We start from the raw sequence: 14,125 nt of genomic DNA on the forward strand, positions 1-14,125 counted from the left end.
TTTGGACGTTGTTGTGGGGTCTTTTGTGACCTCTTGGATGAGTCGTCGCTGCGCTCTTGGGGTAATTTTGGGCGGCTGACCACTCCTGGGAAGGTTCACCACTGTTCCATGTCTTCGCCATTTGTGGATGATGGCTCTCACTGTGGTTCGCTGGATTTCCAAAGCTTTGGAAATGGCTTTATAACCTTTTCCAGACTGATAGATCTCAATTACTTTCTTTCTCAATTGTTCCTGAATTTCTTTGGGTCTCGGCATGATGTGTAGCTTTTAAGGATCTTCTGGTGGACCTTACTGTGTCAAGCAGCTCCTATTTAAGTGATGCCTTGATTGTGAACAGGTGTTGCAATAATCAGGCCTGGGTGTGGCTAGAGAAATTGAACTCAGGTGTGGACAACCACAGTTATAGTAGGTTTTAACAAGGGGGGCAATCACTTTTTCAAAGTGCAAATTGCATTTTGTGTTTACTTGTGTTGTCCTTGACTATTGCTTAAATTGGTTTGATGTTCCGAAACACTTAAGTGTGACAAACATGCAAAGGAACAGGAAATGAGGAAGGGGGCAAACACTTTTTCACACCACTGTATATATGAGTTTTAGATCCTGTTTCCGGGCGATTGTCTATGAGGGATCACACCCCCTCTGAGTATTTATTCACGGCCTTTTGCATCCATCGGATATTGAGGAGTTGTATCAATAAGTCCATTAAAGGTGATTTTCCACTTGATTTCTAGCTGAATTAATTAGACTTCATCCCAGAAGTGGAAGGACCAATCTACTGAATGTGAAAGAAAAAGAGTAAATGTAGTAATCCGTGTTTTTATGCTTGATATTTCATCTTTTTGTGAGTGGGTGTGAACACATGCTGCCGGTGTGTGTTTGTGCACAGACATCTATAATTAAGTGCAAGTGTGTACGTTTGTGTCCGCCAAGTGGGGGGGGGCTCAATCACTCCGTTTTTGAACGCCAGTAATATTATTAATTATAATAATTATAAAAATGACCAGTATTTATGCTGCCAGCAGCAGATTTTTCCACATCTATTCATACCTCCTTCAGCATTGTATTCTTGTCTTTCAACAGTTCTAAGCAGCTCTTAAGTTTCACAAAAGGATCACATCCTTCTTGCTTCGTGACTTTTAACTTTTATTTAAAACAGGATGTTGAAGGTGAAGTAACTTTCCATAGGGGGGAAAAAATGTAGAATGTCCACATTTGCTGGTTCCAACCATATATTAATAAGCAATTAAAAGAATTTACCTTGGCCTCCGGGGACTTGGGATGGACAGTTGTCACTTTTGTAGCATTTATGTAGAATAAAAACAATTTATGGTAAAAATAGGTGTTTATTGTCTTAGTTTAGCATGTAAACATGCTATTAACACAAAGTACAACTGGGGCTGTTTGAAATGTCAATAGTCTCGCAAGTACTGAACAAATGAACCTTTTTGACTTGACGTGGTTGATTTGTTCAACCTGAGGGAACATGAATGTCTAAACCAAATTCTGTGCTAACACAATAATATTTTAATACCAATATTACAAATATTTGTTGAGGCATTTTAGTGTGAAAGAATCAGCTTGACCTTGGTGTGAGAGAGAGAGAGTGAAATGGCAAGGCTTATAATGCTGAGAGTAATTTTTTCATTTTTCTCAGCAGGTTGTTTTTCCTTACCTAATGCGATAATGCTTGACAAGGCGTCTCTGTATAAAAACATACCACTTAGTTCATTAATGTAATATTTTGGGACACCTCAGAGTGCATAATCATACAGGTCCACTTACCAAAGAGCAAATTAAAGTTTAACCCCTTCTTAAATTAAATTCTCCAGTAAGGTACACGTGCATTTTGTAATGGTTACATGCATTCTAATTTACCTTGAACAAGGATGTAGAAAAGTAGTTCAGCTGTTGTTCAGAACTGTCTTTCCATGTGTCCTGATGTCCACCCCTGTCAGTCAGTATACCTGGGACATCATCTGACAGCCTGGGATGGACTTCCAGGTCCAGTGAGGAACTTTTGTAGTTGTTCATTATCCAAATCTGTATTGCCATTCACAAACTTGTCCTTTTTTATGAATATCGACCACCACCATCAATTCCAAGTATTCCTATTGGCTTGACATTTTACATTTGCCCTTGCATAAACTGGGGTAGACTCCATAGTCATGCGCCATCTTGAAATATGGTAGTTGGTAAGGGACCTAAAGGATATACTGCTCTACTACTACTACTACTACTACTACTACTACTGAAGGCCACCGTAGCTGTGGTTCGTAATTTGAACTGCGCAATGCAATATGTAATCTTAATGCGAGATGGGAGAAATTCCCACATGTTGGACCTTTTTTATGGCGTAACAGTCCTCCTGGGATACCTTATTTCTTTTACTGTAAGTTACAGAAATCACTAGGGGCATAAACAAATAAACAAATACATAAGTGTAGCTGAATTATTTCTATTTAATTGCACTGAGCCCAGTGTTTCAGTTTCACATTGAGTGCTAAACGTCCTTCCTGGTGTGTGTGTGTGTGTGTGTGTGTGTGTGTGTGTGTGTGTGTGTGTGTGTGTGTGTGTGTGCCTGCTCTGCTGCCCCACTGTGTCCCCCACCAGACTGAATGGCATATTGAATTGTGGATCCTCCAGTCGGTGTCTACTTGGCTGGCTGCGTCCCGGTTCGGGTGTCTATCGTCCTCCGGCCTCTCACCGCCGGTCGTTCATGGGTTGGATGAGATCCCACTGAGTGGAGTTTTATGTTGCTGTCTTTTAAACAGCAGACAGCAGTGGGGGGGGGAGGGGGGACACACGGACAGGCTGAGAGGAAATCAATGGCAGGTACATTTCCAGCCACTGAAGAGGACACAGTCAGTCTCTCTTCTCCTCTTTGCTAAATTGAAGTTTTGTTGCTGCTTTCCCGTATTAGCAGACTGGGAGACTAGATGGATGCTGCCTGAGGGCAGTGTGTGGGCAGCATAAGGTGCAGTGTGAAAGAAAGTGGCAGAGATTATTATAGACTCATTGCAGACTGAATTCCCCTGTGCCGACTATGATGGAGGAAGCAGGCAGGAAGTATTTTTAGTTGTATTTTAAAACAATGCTGCCAAGCTGGTGAGATGCAGGCGCTGCCAACCGTACATCCACTCCAACACGTTCACGTCCACGCCTTGTGATGCCCGTACAACAACTGGAAACCAAGCAGATCTATAAAAAGAGAAAAATCATCATAATCTTATTTTTTTGTAGTTGGTTGATCCCAAACTGTTTGGCTCTGGGTTTTGTTTTCTGTTTTTGGACTGCTTATTACGAAACTGGTTTTCCTGGGCCAATATCAACACAGATTATTAGCAAGGCTCCTAAAACACAAATTCCTTAGCATATATAAATATAGGCAATTATTGAATAAATAATTAAAACCAAAGAGATCCTCCCAGTCCGTCTTGACCGAGACATTAATTTATCTGCTATTTAAAGGCAAATTGCCCATTATGAGCCCTGATAATTGCCCCCCCCCCCCCCTTGCCTATGGTGTCTGCAGTGTTAGACATCCGCAGATCTCAGCTATAAAGTGTTACCTTAACTTAACCAATACAAAGAGAGGAACACAACCTACAAGGTAGCCCATACAAAAATAGAGTTTTCCTTTTAAAGTGTGAGAAGGTTTTTTTCTGTTTCTTCCTGTTAACATTTTGGAGATTCAGCAACACCTACACGGGTCAGCAGTTACGTCAACAAAGCAACTAAAGGAGTCGGGCTAAGCAAAAAACAAGAACAAGATTTTCAAATGGAGTTGTGCTGGAGCTCGGTCACGTTGCAGCAGAGGTGGTGTGAGAAGTGTGTGTTGGAGTCAGGCAGGGAGGAACACCCTGCGGGTCCTGAAGCCACCTGCCGTCACAGAGGAGCCCAGCAGGCCTACGGAGCTCCCAGTGGGCGTCTGCAGGCGCCGCGGCAGCTCAGAACCCTCTAATCCAGCCTGACCTTTCTGCGTGGCGCGCATGTTGCCACCGCCACTGCCAGCCAAGCTGACAGAGCCGCGGGGACGCTGTGCGCCGAGCAGTCGGGGGTGGGAAATTAACACTGCATGTTAACGCAGAGAGAGTGAGGGAAGGAGAAGAATGGAAAGAGGGTGCTGAATGTGTGTCTGCTGGAGGAGAGTCAAAGGAAGGACGAGAGAGGGATGAAATGGATTGAGTTGCTATTAGGGCTGGGGACGATATGCTTTGGTCCCAATTTGATTCTTTTACAATACATTGGTGCCAATTTGATATGTATTGCAATTTTCAAGGGAATTATCAGGTGATAATGATTGATTTAAAGGTCCCATGACACGGTGCTCTTTGGATTCTTTTATATAGGCCTTAGTGGTCCCCTAATACTGTATCCAAAGTCGCTTTTATATAGGCCTTAGTGGTCCCTAATACGGAATCTGAAGTCTCTTTTATATAGACCTTAGTGGTCCCTAATGCTGTATCTGAAGTCTCTTTTATATACATTTCTTTAGTGTCTCATGCAGTATAAAAGCAGCAGCGTGTGATGTCTCTTTATGTTAGTTTAGTTGTGTTGTTGTTTAGTACGACACCAGAAACAGCAGAGTTGGTTTCTTGGTGAGTCACTGAATCTTTCCAGCGGATTGGTCTAATTGCTGGTGTATGCAACTGTGAGAGGTTTCACTTTGCATGTGCTGTTGAATAATATTGCAGAGGATAAACTAAGAAAGACGTTCAGTAGTTGTGTTGAACTCCCACCACTGTCATATTACCTCTATCGGTGAGAGCTCTTTACATTTCTGACTGTTGGGGCTGTTGCTTTCTGTGCCACCACTTGGAGTTTCCCTCTCTCCCGTCCATCTGACACTATCATAACAGCATGCGCTTCCACATTTCGGACGCAGGCTTTCTGTTTCTAAAGGCCTGACACCTGGTTGGTCCAAAATAGATTCCTTAATGTGGTTTAATTGGCCGTACGTGTGTGTGTGTGTGTTATATCAATGTTTAAAATTTTCGTTATGACTATTTTCATTACAGACATCTTAACCTGTCATAGGGGGGAAAGGTTTCAGGGTCCTGGTGTCATGCTGGCTTGTTAATTTTAGTTACACTTATGACAAGGCCAAACTACAGGGGTTAACAGGGCTACTGTTGACCAGAATAGTTTGATAAAGCATGAAGTGAAAGGATGTGGAGGAGGCTGAGAGATGAAGGAAAACCAGTGAAAAACAAACTTTCTGTTTCAACATTTTACTAATTGTCTAATCCCCACAGAGGGTTTAACAAAAGCTATTAAGCCAAATGTATTTTGAGGTACTAAAATAAAAAAAGGTATTCAGTTTGACGTTTACCCTTGTGTTTCAGATGTTGACAGAATTAGAAACGGTACAATAAGCACCTTTTCTGTGTAGCGTTAGCTGCTTGTGGAAGCGCTGCTCTCGGTGCAGAGTGACAATCGAAAACTCAATTGAAGCATGGCGCTGTTTGCCGTAAGCTGTGATGTTTTAAATTTTTAATGCTCACCCAATTGAGCTCTGAAAACATGTTAAGCTCCCAGTGCTGTCAGGAAGAAGCAACAGTGCGTCCTCTGCTTAGAAAATAATGAGAGAAAGCGCTGGCGCTGTGAAAAGAGCTCCCCCGTGGACATGTAATCCACGTCGATACAGCGTCTCACTTCACGGCCTCTTTGGATGAACAGGTGCTCTCCGGCCGTGGTTTCACATGCATTGCTCTTGACTCGTGCCCTTTTCATCTGTGTTGCTGTGTTCTCTAGCTACTTAATCTAGAGGCATTTACATATGAGCTGGGAAGCGTCCGAGTCCCAGGAGAGCCCTTTGAAGCTGTGGCTGGAGAGAGAGGCGGAGCAGCTGGCTGGGCCTGTGGCTTCAGAGAGAGGGGAATAAAAGGAGTGTGAGCTGAGGCCAACACGCAGCCAAGACCTGCTCAGTGCAGGGAAAAACCAGACCTGGTCAAGTCACGATCAGAGAATCAATCAAAACCTCTTTCTACACCACTGTAAGAAATTAGTTTTCTTTGCAATGCAGATTCATCTGTGTGAACATTTTCTTTCCCAGATCTTGAGTGCTTTCAGTGTTTTGGGACTTTATTTTGGCGGACAGCTGCAACAATGCAAAACGTAGCAACAAGAAAATGAGTTTGTGTACTTCATGGTGCGCTGATGGGTCAAAAAAAAGATTTAAAGTGACACTCTATCAATATTGTATTTTTTGAAATATCAGAAACCTTTTGTACGTGTGTCAAACATTTGCCATCCCATCCATCCGCATCACATGCACGTTTTTCCTGTGTGTAGGACATTAACAAAGATTGTAATGTTAAGCTGGTCAGTCATACTGGATGTTCATGTTGGGCTCTGATCATGGTGCTGCTGGATGAATGATGTATTCTGATTATAATGTTCTGCTGGTCTTACCTTTATGTAGGGGGTGATAGGGTAGTTCTCATGCACCTTTCTTCCATATATTACTGTTCCCATGGTTATGCTCCTTCCCGCAGACTTTGTTTTTTTTCACGTTACCCTCGATGCTGCAAAACCAAGTGCAAATATAACTGGAAGTTGAAATAATTGTTTAATCTAAGATATATTTGAAATTTTCAGTGCCCATCTCAGAAACAGACAGAAAACAGGGAACATGTTTCAGCTGTTTAAAAAGACCGAGCGAGGAACAAACGCTGGAGGGAGGAGGGCAGAAGCTTTACCAGGGCTGCACGAACTATTATTTTAATTGATTAATCCATTAGTGAAATGTGGATCATTGTTTCCCAAAGTCAAAGATGTTCTGTCACAGAGGAGAGAAGACACTAGAACATATTCACATTTAACAAGGTGACAGTACTTTTTTTCTTGAAACATTCTCCAAACCTATTAATTGATTCACTAGCAAGGACCACGCCACAAGAATGTGTTATATAAAGGTTTAATGAAAACACGGGAAGATGGATGAAGAGGGTAAGGGGGATGATGGAAGAACCAAGTCTTCTGATAGGCTGGTCTGGGAGGAAGGGCTGAGGGTAGGAAAGGATAAGGGTAGGAAGGACAAGGGGATTAGGGTAGGAGGGACAAGGGGATTAGGGTAGGAGGGATGAAGGGGATTAGGGTAGGAGGGAGAAGGGGATTAGGGTAGGAGGGATGAAGGGATGGAGGTAGGAGGATGAAGGGATGAGGGTACGATGGATAAAGGATGAGGGTAGGAGGGACAATGGGATTAGGGTATGATGGATGAAGGTGGGAGGGAGGAGGGGCTGAGTAGGGCTGCACGATTATGGCCAAAATGATAATCATTATTGTTTTGATCAAAATTTGTTGAACAATATGGACATACAGTAGAAAGGAACATCTTCTGTACATCTTTAAAGTCTATGTTCTAAAAGAGCCAGGGGGTTACTAAAGAAAAAAAACGAAAAGAAAAAAAAAGAAAAACACTTCATACAAATATTTTGTAAAGCTTACAGAGGTCATATGATCTAACAGCTTTCTCGTTTGTACAGGTGGAAATGGAAGTAATGTATTGTTTAAGATTAGCAGCCAGCTCAAAAAAGCTTGGCTTCTTTTTCAAAACCTTCAATTTATGTAAATAAAATTTGGTTCAAATAATAATTAGATTTATCGTGTAATACTCAGAATAAAGCTTTCTATTATGTTGAGTGAGTCCAAACAATAGGTTTTCCCAATGTAATGTAAAATAAGGGTAAATATGAACAGCAATAAAATGTGATAATCTGCTCCATAGTTTCTTGGTGTACTGGCAAGACCAATATAAATGTGACGGGACAAAATGTTGCGTTTACTGGTAAACTGGTAAACCTTGAGACCAACGTATAACCGAGTGCTATCTGTTGAGTTTTCCTCCCGTTACTCTGTCCTCTGTGACTGTCTACATCTAGAAACTAATCTGCACGGGGTGCAGGGAACTACTCTGATTGGCTCATGAGTAGACGGTAGTAGCGGTAGATTGGCTTTGCAAAAAAACTTGCGTTCTATGAAATGACGCTTTAAAAAAAATATTTGCTCGATCACGCAAATTTGATCTTTGGAAGTCAAAATCTTGATCTGATTAAAATTCAATTAACTGTGCATCCCTAGGGCTGAGGGTAGGAGGGATTAGGGTAGGAGGTATGAAGGGATGAAGGTGGGAGGGATAAGGGTAGATGGGATGAGGGGATGAGGGTGGGAGGGATAAGGGTAGATGGGATGAGGGGATGAGGGTGGTAGGAGGGTTGAGGGTAGAAGTGATGGAGGTAGGATGTTGAGGGAGGAAGGGATGAGGGTAGTTGGGACGAGGGGATGAGGGGATGAGGAAGGAGATGCTGAGTGGATCAGTGTAGGGATGCATGGAGGGAGGGATGAGGGAGAAAGTGAATGGATGAAGGGAGGGGAAAGAGAAATGGGACAGGCGGAGAAGAACAGGCTACCATCTGACTAATGGCTTGGTCTCTGCAGCTCTAACCCTGGCTGGAGTTAAGATGGAGCAGACAGGTGTAGAATATTTCCGTTCTACATGAATATCAGTCTCCCTGCCATGCCATAGGAAACCTGAGAGAGCTTTTCACCCACAGGGTGACATCAGGTCTCCTGTTCCTGGGTTTATAGGCTCGGAGGTGGAGCGGTGGAGCTGGTCTACAGCTGAAGATGGAGCGGTGGAGGGTGGAAGTTCAGCCCTCCTCCTCCCGCTTCATTACATAACATCATAGCCTCATCATCAGATAACTTTGCAGCCTTTCATCCACATTTTGTCTCCCCATGCTCCAAAAATGAGACTTTCTTTTTGTGATGTTGGTAAATACGCGTTGGCCCTGCTGCTCCCGCCGCTCGGCTTTGTTGATGCTGTTGAAACGGATGGTGCAGAGTGTGCCGACGCCTCGGGCCCCTCTGCTCCTCTGGTTGAAAACAATCACTCTTGTTTGTTCTGAGCCGGTTTCTCAGCTCAGCTGTGTTTGGATAGAAGAGCATATAAAGAGCCCGATCTGTGGGGGGGGGGGGGCACGGGTTAGACAGAAGGAAGTAATGGGACGGCAGGCCGGCAGTGGTGCTGGTGTGCGTGGAAATGATATTTGTTTTGAGTCGTGTTGGCCAGCTGTTGACATTTCCTGTTGAACGAGGGCCCCCAGGTGTTAGCTGTGGTTGTGTGTCGGGGGGGTTACTCTTCACTGGTCTCTCTTTGGACACAGGTGGAAAGAGTACAAACATTACTTTGATTAACTTTTACTTAAGTACAAGTAAAGTTACCGGTATGAAAATCTACTTTAGTAAAAAGTTACTTTTAACAGATGGGGGAAATGTACTTTTATATTTATACTTCATATATTAAAAGTTATTATACTACAGTAACTGGATCAGTTGGGAATTATCAATTAACAATTTCAAGCAGTCTGGTGTAAAATTACCCCCCCCCCTCCTTTATTGTATGATGGTCATTTGCTGCTTTGTGATAATGCACTGCACAGAGTCTCTGCGTTACTTCATTGCACAACTAAAACAACGTGTTGCTTGTATTTCAAGTAACACGTTTGATTTGACTCCCAAATGCGATGATGATGATGATGATGATGATGATGATGATGATGATGCGGTGAACACGCTGAACACTGCACTACAACGTGGGAAGCCAGAAGAACGTGTCAACTCCGCAGAAGTGAGACATGCGCCACGCAACAGTGAGAAACAGCAACCATCACCGGTTCTATGCAAGCGTACCACAACTATGGCTGTAATGATCGTTGATTTGCAAGGATTAGAGGATGGATACCCGACCCGAGCCCGACGGGACCGGGCCGGGTTCAAACTGATTTTTAGAAAGGATGCTCGGGTTCGGGTCGGGCTCGGTCACATCAGCGCGATAAGGCATTCAACATTTTTTTGTGTAAACTCATTCTTTTTTCCTGTTTATAACTTTTGAGTTTTTATTTCTATTGGTTTTCTTTTTTGCTTGCTTATTTACTGTTTGGGTCTTACTGTATTTTACAAATTTTTATCATGTGAAGCACTTTGCTACTTTGTCTGTAAAAGGTACTATATATCAAGTAAACCTATTATATTACATTCTCAGCAGCGGCAGCAAGGCATTAAACTAAACATGTACAGTATATGTGTGAGTGAATGCTGAATTACCGCATCTCTTATTGGGGCGGCTTATCAATACAGGTTAAGCAAGGTATTTATTTTACTCAGATTTACTGACATAATCCCCCACATATGATGTTAATAAAAGCGGGCTTTCCACACAAACAAACGTACATGTGTCATTAGTATGAGAAACAAATGCGATTTTAACTGTGTCGGGCTCGGGTCGGGCTCGGACATAAATATCTTAATGCCTGTCGGGCTCGGGTCGGGTTCGGTTACTGCTCTGTCGGACGCGGGCCGGGCTCGGACAGAAAAATCCGGCCCGATCCGCACTCTTGCGAGGATGTCGTTGACTTGGAGACGTGTATATATGAAGAGTAAGCAGAAGAAGACCACCGCCCCATCTTTTGAAAGGAGGCCCGAGATAAACCTTGATTGGTCGCCGTAGTAGAAGCCCCTATTCTGAACAAATGTCCTGAATGGTGCTGGGCGGATATCTGATCATGTAAACTAACTCCAAACAATGAATCAACCAACCGTTTAAGCATTATTGAACAGGGGGGTTATAAATTCTTCTTAAGTGTGATTACGCTTCTGCCCCCCGAACTCAACCTTGGGATCTGTTCCACAGGAGCCAAGCATGATAGCCAAAGGCTGATCCCAGCCTACTTTTAGAGACTCTAGGAACCACAAGTAGCTCGGAATTCTGGAGTGCATTGCTCTAGTGGGTCAATAAGAGCTATGTCGGTGCCAGACCATTCTGCGTTGTAGGACAGGAGAAGGATTTGTTGGTCATCCAGGATTTATATCTGTAATGCATGCTTGAAGTTAGCTACTGACTGGTTTTGTAGGGGTTGATTGATCAGTACATTTGGGTGTCATCGGCATAACGGCCAGAGTAATTGAGTTTCCTGTAATTAACAAAAGTAATACAGTACACAAAATGTTAAACTCAATTAGAAAACATAACTATGAGAAAAAATTATGTCTGCAAAACTTTTAAAACAGTGGCATCTCCGGCCGGTGGCATGTAAACTCCTGCAGAGTGAATCACAGAGTAAAGCTGGGGGCAAACATAAGGAAAACCGACTCCTTAAAGCTTTTCAAAATCATATTTAATTAATCATAGTTTAGCTATCCAGACATTTACCTAGACGTGGAGTGAGTCAGTCATACATTTATTTATTTATTTATTTTCAAGTACCATTTAGTGTTAATGTAACCTTTAATTCACTGTTTAAAACCTTGCACAATACTCTGAAGGCGTGAGGAGATGAACAGACCGTGAAGGGCACACCACCCTCAGTTATCTGCATGCTACAACATCATTTTATGTAAAATGCCAGTTGAAGTTGCTGCCCGAGGTCCGGGCTCCTTAATTCAGCACTCCAGGAAATCAGCAATGTTCTACTTAGGTATGATGATGGCTCTACTGCTAGCCCAGTACCAACTGAGCTGCCTACCCAGCACCCCAGAGGGAGGGACTTAAAATCCTCTCTTGAAGGTTATATTGTCAGGACATGAAGAGGGGAGACACAGATAAGCCACAAGGACAATTGGGACTGCCAAAACGAAAGAAAAAGAGAAGGAGCTTGAAGCATATCCTGTTCCTCTTGCAAATCTGTGCCATTCGGGTCCATTTAGTTCTCTCACAGCATAACATATGCATACCATGTATTGGTGAGCATATAAAAGCTGCCGACTAGTCCATGACACAGGTTGCATGTGAGAGAAGCTGCTATACTTAAAATTAGGTGAAGACTAGGCTCTGAAGCCCATGGAGTCGGGACAACTAGAGCTTTCATGGTGATGTGCACAAAGAAGGAATCCTCAACAACTCAGATAGAGAAAATGCAGAGCTGCTGCTGATGCTCCAGAAGCAGCTGGTGCCGTCGGCAATGTACCTGCGACTGCAGCCCATGACTGTAAAATAGTTCAATAAGCCTCTTTTTGGAAGAGTGGGAAACATTTACCTGCTTCTCTTCCTTCTTTGTAAAGTTATCAACCTATCCTGTGGAATAGTGATAGTTAAACTCCCCAGCTCAAACATTAAACGATGAACCATGTAAAAAAGGAAACTACAAAGAGAAGCCCAACTGTTGCTTTAAACATCAATAGCAGCTTTTCCTCCGCCTATCAACATACAAAAAAATTAATAAAATCTGCCGTGGATTATAGACTGAGTAGCCATACCAGGCCTGCATACCAAAGTGATAAAAGTGTAAAAGATCCGCCACCCGCGAGGCAGAAGCCGCATGCTTAACCTGCTGCGTTATAGAAGAGAAACAAGTCCCTGGCAGTCTCTGTTATGGTTTTTGTTACATCCCAGGGAAGACATCAGCTGCTACTTTACGCACGAGTCGGGAAAAGGTGAAGTCAACGTGTGTCAAAGCACTGCAACGACAGCTGATAGCAAAGGGAGAAACAGGTTAAAGCAGGGTTGTGACTCTGTGATTGGCCCTTGCAATTTGTTTACGATTCTGATTGGTTAAGCAGGAAGGTGAACGCCTCCAACAGCTGATTGGAGTTAGGTAGAGCATTAATTAAAGCATTAGTCTGTGTCCTGTACTGTTTTGTCTGTATGTTCCAGTTGACTTTTGTACTGCATTTCATGTATTTGTCAAGTTTTAGATGCAGTTGTTTTTATTGTGCCATATCATAACAGGAGTTATCACAGGACACTTTACAGATAGAGTAGATCTAGACCACACTCCCAACAACAATCCCCCCCCGAGAGCAAGCATTTGGTGGGACAGTGGCGAGGAACCGGCAGAACCCTGAGCCAGAAACAGGCTGTTGGTGGGCGGCCATCTGCTGCCGGGGGGCCACCTAGGGACCGGCATGGCAACGGAGTAAAAGCAGAAAGATAAAAGATAAACTAGGAGCAGGTGCATTCCAGCACAAGCAAGAAAAACCAACTCCAACTAAATAGTCTGCAAACATATGTGGGAAAATATTACTACTAATGAATAATTCATATTTATTGATATTTTCTATTAAATGCTGTGCGGCACAGGTTTATTCCCTATACATTAAAATAAGGAAAATCAATCAATCTGATGGCGAGGTATTAAATTAAATGGCGAGGTATTAAAATAGATTTAGAAGGTTTTTGTCATAACAGCAACCTAGTAGTAAAAAAGAATGGAATAAAAACTAGATTAAAGAACTAGATCAAATAGATCAAAACGTTCACCTTACACGGGGCCGATTAGATTTGGATTCGATAGGATTGAGTATTTCGTACTTTAACTAAAGCAAACGCGTAATAGTGCACTTCTACAGAAAATAAATCACAGGTACTTCTAAAAACACATAGTTTGACAAGAAGAATGCACATCACATGTCAGTCAGTCTGACATTTATTCATTTCTCAATAAGTACATATCTTTTTTCTGCTTTTGCTGTTTTATATCTGGAAACAGATGTTACGTAGTCGCCGTCTGAGGTATCGGCAGACAATATTTAGATCCATCATTATTGCAAATAAAAAAATAAATTGACTCTAAGACAAAGAATCGATTGAGGTACATATAATTTTCCGATTGCCAGTTCTAGCTTTGTTTCATCAAATTATTTATTATACAAAATAAACAAATAAGTTTAATAAAACCTGATGCAGGGAAGTAAAGAAAAAGCAGCTTTGTATTTCTTACTTCTTTTTTTTTTATTAATATAGTAAATAGTGATCACATGTTGCCGTATTCCTGTCCCCTAATTTACTCTACTGCCTTGAATAACCAGTTGTTGCCCAATGACAGCAACGGTTCCCTGTAATAACTTCTCTCTCTCTCTCTCTCTCTCTCTCTCTCTTTATTCCTTGTTTGTCCTCTTTTCTTTCCGTACACCGTCCCTCCCCACATTTCTTTCATTCTTCTCCATCTCCTTCCTCTCTTCCTTTACCACCTTTCTGTCCCACCTTCATCCCTTCCTCCATCTCTTCTTCCTCCCGCCCTTCTTCCCTCCATCCCTTCCTCCCCCACCTCCCTCCCCCTTTCTCTCCACCCTCCCTTCATTCCTTCCTCCCTCCCTCCCTCCTCTCTCTCTTTCCTCCCTTCCT

General features: G+C 42.7%; 2 protein-coding genes across 2 annotated transcripts in view; both read left to right on the forward strand.

Annotated features, from left to right (window-relative positions):
* The window catches only part of galcb (galactosylceramidase b), a 379,778-nt gene that overhangs the window by 265,369 nt on the left and 100,284 nt on the right, over positions 1–14,125 (forward strand). The gene's annotated exons all lie outside the window — the stretch shown is intronic.
* Positions 1–14,125, forward strand: part of kcnh5b (potassium voltage-gated channel, subfamily H (eag-related), member 5b) — a 149,485-nt gene that overhangs the window by 39,709 nt on the left and 95,651 nt on the right. The window lies entirely within an intron of this gene.

Source organism: Etheostoma cragini, chromosome 20 (genome assembly GCF_013103735.1).
Source record: "Etheostoma cragini isolate CJK2018 chromosome 20, CSU_Ecrag_1.0, whole genome shotgun sequence".
NCBI classification, from domain to species: domain Eukaryota; kingdom Metazoa; phylum Chordata; class Actinopteri; order Perciformes; family Percidae; genus Etheostoma; species Etheostoma cragini.